The sequence below is a fragment of the Canis lupus genome, chromosome 3 (assembly GCF_048164855.1).
Source record: "Canis lupus baileyi chromosome 3, mCanLup2.hap1, whole genome shotgun sequence".
Lineage (NCBI taxonomy): Eukaryota > Metazoa > Chordata > Mammalia > Carnivora > Canidae > Canis > Canis lupus.
The window spans coordinates 66,256,004-66,262,007 of NC_132840.1; positions in this window are offsets into that span (position 1 = coordinate 66,256,004).

Sequence of the window (6,004 nt, forward strand, 5' to 3'; positions counted from 1 at the left end):
GACAGAACGTAAAGACTGCTAACTCTGGGAAACGAACTAGGGGTGGTGGAAGGGGAGGAGGGCGGGGGGTGGGAGTGAATGGGTGACGGGCACTGGGTGTTATTCTGTATGTTAGTAAATTGAACACCAATTAAAAAAAAAATTAAAAATTAAAAAAAAAAAAAAAATCCCTCTGTGCCAGACATAACGGGTTCTCACCCACATCACTATATTCTTACTCATCATTGCATTTTTTTTCCTGTACATTTGTAAACAATGTGTTTTTTAAATAAACTCTAAAATTTTCTGCAATCTTTTATTGTGGCTTCTAGGCCAGGCCCTCTCTATCTTGGTTCTAGCCCACCTTTCTGGGTTTACACATGTCATTTTCTCCCACACGTGCTCTGTTCCACCTACTCAGACAGGCATTATAATTCTTTCATAATTTGATTATGCATTTCTGCATACCTCTGATGCTCCTTCCTATTTGACTACTGGGGAATTCTTATTCACTGTTTGAAGAGCAACTCAAATGTCACTTCCTGTCTACAGCTATCCCTGACCACATGCTAAGACAAAATTAGTTTCTCTCTCATTTGTTTTACTATAGTAGGGTATGCATACCTCAATTATAATACAGGCTGCATCATATTACATTTATTTTTTCAAGCCTCTGTCTCTCCTCCAAAGATTGTGTCTTCCTTCTTATTCATCTTTATATCCTCAGTAATCAATATATTTTATAAAATAAATAAATGGGATAATCAATTAATTTATTGTTTCCCTGATTTAAATAAAAATTAGTGACTTGTTTGTGGAGCCTAACATTCTTTCCTAATTAAAATTGTAGCCTTCTTCCATTTACATGTATTTAGGGCTACTGGCATGCTCCATGCTTTCTAAAAAATTGTCACTCATAGTTCTGAGATCACATGTGAAGTCTTTTCACCGGTGTATAAAGTAAGTGCCTAGAGTAGAACTTTTTTTTTTTTAATTTTTATTTATTTATGATAGTCACACACACAGAGAGAGAGAGAGGCAGAGACATAGGCAGAGGGAGAAGCAGGCTCCATGCACCGGGAGCCCGATGTGGGATTCGATCCCGAATCTCCAGGATCGCGCCCTGGGCCAAAGGCAGGCGCTAAACCGCTGCACCACCAAGGGTTCCCTAGAGTAGAACTTAAATTCTTTTACATTAGTCCTCCAAGTGTCTCCTAATCCCCTCTTTTCCCCATTTTTGGCTTCAGTTTCTTGTTAATAATGTTTAATTTCCCCTAAGTCAGCAGACCACCTTACCTGCTGTAAAATGGAAGGAAAGTGGGAATTTAAATCTACTAATTCAAGTATTTATTTAGTCTATATTTATTCCAACACCATGCAAGAGAATTATAGTGTGGTTAAGGCAATAGGTATAAACACCAAAGCAAAGACAGGGTAACAACAGCTAAGCCAGAGGTATAGATATGATGCCATGGGAGAACAAAAGACAGATTTCCACCTGGGAAAACTGAACAGGATTTCTTGGAGGAGACAGATTAGAGTTGGTTTCTAGAATAAGAATAGACAAGAGGAGGAATATTCCAGGCAAAAAAAAGTACAAGCATTTTTGATCTGCAATTTAAAACTATAAAAGAAGTTCTCTTAACAAGAATTTTTTAAAAGATTTTATTTATTTATTCATGAGAGATACACAGAGAGGCAGAGATATAGGCAGAGGGAGAAGCAGGTTCCTCACTGGGAGTCGGATGCGAGACTCAATCCAAGGGATCACGCCCTGAGCCAAAGGCAGATGCTCAGCCACTGAGCCATTCAGGCATCACTAAGAGTTTTTACTGATTAATTAGATAGTAGTCAAATAATATTTCAGAAAACAACAGATGTTCTTCCAATATTTTTTCTTTCAGTAAATACCACCTCTAATCACTCAGTTGCTTATATTTTTTTAAAAAATCATTTATTTATTCATGAGAGACACACAGAGATGAAGAAACAGGCAAAGGAGAAACAGGCTTCTCGCCGGGAATCTCCTGCGGGACTCGATCCCAGGACCCCAGCTTCACGACCTGACCTGAAGGCAGACACTTAACCACTGAGCCACTCAGGCATTCCCCACCCTCTCAGTTGTTTATCTTAAAATTTATCCTTGGGACACCTGGGTGGCTCAGCGGTTGAGTGTCTGCCTTTGGCTCAGGGCATGATCCCAGGATTCGGGATGGAGTCCCATATCAAGCTCCCTGTATGGAGCCTGCTTTTCCTTCTGCCTATGTCTCTGTCTTTCTCTGTGTGTCTCTCTCATGAATAAGTAAATAAAATCTTAAAAAAAAAAATTTATCCTTGACACTCTCCTTTCCTTTGTCCCCAGTCTACGGTTGATCATCAAGCCCATTCTTTCTAACTCCTGAATGTCTCTCAAATCTGCCCATTTTTCATGATGCCCATGGCCACCACCCAAGCCCACCTCTTTCTCCTGAACTGCTGGCATAGCTGCCTCACCAACCACCCCAAGGCCACTTTTGCTGCCTCCAAATCTCTTCCCTTACTGTAACCAGAGTTGTCTTTTATAAAATGCAAGTCGTGTCATGCCTTGGCCTAAAACCCTTCACTGGCTTCCCACTGCCCTTAAGATAAAGTCCTTCTCCCTTGCTTTATAAAGCCCTTCACAATTTGGTCCTTATCTGTCTTCAATGGGCCACTTACAGTGGGCCATTATTTTTTTGTCTCTATGTGCCTCCCTTTTGTTTTTGTTTGATTTTGTTTGGTTTGGTAAATGACCATAATTTTTGAATATGCTAATTGTTTGAGATTCAGTGAGTAATAATGGATAGATCCCATTACTTAGAATAAAAAAACCTAGGTTCTTGTGGAAGTTCACTTAAAATGTGGGTGACCTTGGACAAGTTATTTAGCCTCCATGATCTTCTTTGTTCTCAACTATAAATTGGTGATATTAATAATCCCTACAAAACATATTGTTGCAAAGATTAAATGTGATAATGTATGTGAAAAAAGCATTCTGTGTACTATATCACATTATGCAAATGTCAACAAAAATGTCATTGCCTAATAAGAAACATGTACCATCAGGTAAATAAATACAACATCATTTTGGACATTGAAGCTCCAGCATGAGCCAATATCTGGAAAGAGCCCAAGTTCATATACTGAAAAAAATTGTTTTAATGAATTAATTTAATATATGGTTTAAAAGAGAATAAGGCAGTTAAAGCAGTGGAAAAATTGAACCAAGTGGCTAAAGATTTAAGGCATGAATATCAGGAAAGGTTGATCATTTTCATCTAAAGAACCTGGCATTTTACCATATTTTTCTTTCTTATTTTATTTATTTGGAATATAGCACATGTTACTGATATTTTGGAAATATTTGTAAGTATTTTTATACTGTTGTCAGTGTTTTTTGGCAGATTATTGATATTTTCCTTTAAATGAGCTATTTCAAAAGATTTGCTGCATTCCTATGATTTAATAATATTCATGAACAAGTTGGTTTTTTTCTCTCTAAAGCACTATATCCCCAATTTAATAATGAAATTCAGTAAGGAAAGAATAGAGTTTATTTAATGGAAATTAATTTTATGGCTTAAAAAGAAAATAGAAATGCATTTACTTCATTAAACAAGAGACAAGTGAACTTGGAAAACCTCTTCCCCCTGTGATATGAATACCAAGCAGATTGAATTGATGAAGCAGCATTCGGCTAACTGTGCTACTTTTTCTTTTTTATATTCTCTCTGCCTTTAATTCAGGTAACAGTAGGGAGCTGGAAGTTGACCATTTTCATACACATTCCTCTTGTGCAGGCTTTTTCAGCTGCAGTGAAGGAGTTCCTCTACTGCCATCTTGTGCATTTTATAAAGGGATTCACCAGTTTTAGTCTGAGGAGCTGGTTTATATTTAGTTCAAAGTGTGGGATGGAGGGAAAAGGGGGGCGGGGGTGGCAGAAAGCTAAAACTTTTTGAAACAGTTTTTTAAAATGTATTACATTAATTAGTGAGAAGTGCTGAGTCACAGACAATATATTATGGGCATCTGAGCTAGGTATTTCAGAGGAGCTTGCAGGAAATCTGATAACAGGGACACTAAAACTCAAAAAGATTCTTTAAGTTTGGAAAGATTGCCATTATGATGGTGAAGAGCAAAGGAGAATAGATTTGAATTGCAATTACGCATTTGCTGAGTCCATTCTCTGCAGACAGTATGATATATCCTTTTTAGGACCAGCCCACACTTGAGCAAAATTATTACATTTGTCAACCATCAAGGCCTGCTCCTCCTCAGGCATTCTTTCTTTCCCCAGGCTTCTAGGCCCCTTCTCAACACCTGTTCCAAGAGCCCCTCCCCCACAAGTCTCATGCCCCCAAGGCTCATTCATTGCTAGGAATTAGTGTCCCAACAATCCCTACTGCAAATGTTTTAAAAAGTTAGCTATCACCATCATCACCAGGATCTTTTGCCTTTTTATAGGAGGTGCCTGAATACACTATAAAGACTCAATGGAATTTCCGATTGAAAAGATTGATGGGGGAGGTTGGGTTTGGCAGCCCTTCATTTCTTGAATTCTTCCACATAGACATTTAAAAACATGCTGTCATTCACAAAGTTGCCCAGTTAAGAAACCTGGGAGTCATCTTTGGCATTTTCTTCTTCCTCATGCTTCCACAACGTAACCAACATGATATACCCACCCCCACAACATACACACACACATACACACACACACACACACACACACAGAGCTATGTACAGGTAGACCCAATTCATTTCTCAGTATTGTGAAATCTTGCTCCCAAACGTCCATCAGAGCCACCCACTTGTCTCCACTACCACTGACACTGCACCAACATAAGTTACCATCACTGTTCATCACCGTTCATCAGCAGTTTCTCTCTCCACATGCAATATTCATCTTGCAGCTGGGATAATCTTTTCTTGAAAACAAATTTTTGATCACGTTGCAGTTTTACATGATACTCTTGAGTAATTTTCTATTGATTTTAAAATGAATTCCAGACATTTTTACATGACTTAAAGGCCCCTACGTGATCTAGCCTCTGCCCAGCTCCTCAAACTGATCTCTTGCCAATCTCTTCCTTCCATTCTTACACCAAGGACATTGGTCTCCTGCAAATTTCTTCAAAGTATGAAGCTTGCATCACCTCAGGGCCTTTGAATATGGTGTTCTCTTTGCCCATTCTTTGTTCCCTGGCACCTTGCACTTCTTTATTGTTGCACTAATCACAAATCATTTGTATAATTAATTACTTACTAGCTATCTCTAAGCCCAAATTTTAAATTCCATGAAGGCAGTTACCAGGTTTGCTACATTCACGTCTATCCCCAGACCAAAAGAGGCAATTCATAAAAACTTGTTGAATGAATTCACATATTAATTCTTGCCTCCTCTAATTTTTGGTTGTCTTAAGTATGTTCCCTTCTTGACAGTAAGTTCTTCAAAGACACACAGTCATTAAATTTTTCATGAAACTTTACATTGGAAATGGTTGCAGAAACAACCCAGACATGATATAACGACCTAATGGAAGTAGAGCGTGGAGATAAATAAGTATAATACAGCATTAAAGATGTCATAATATGCAACATGGCATATTTCTTTAAAAACAGGGATGAGGTTAAGACAGTTTGGCTGAATCTGGTGTCCTGGGATTGAGTCCCACATCAGGCTCCTCGAAAGGAGCCTGCTTCTCCTTCTGCCTATGTCTCTGCCTTTCTCTGTCTGGCATGAATAAATAAATAAAATCTTAAAAAAAAAAAGACATAAGAATTTATAAGCAGTAAGTAGGGGAACACTAATGGAAGGAGTCACATCAAAGAAGTGATGGTTTTAATGTTGGAAGGGGGAGGGGGGCATTCTCTCTTTCCCAGATGTGCATCATAATTAGTAAATGCAAACAGTACACATTTCATTAGCGCTTATGGTTTGACCTTTGGAGAATGGTCAGAAATGTGGAAATAACGTATGTGTGTAGTAAAGTCGGAATAAGAAACT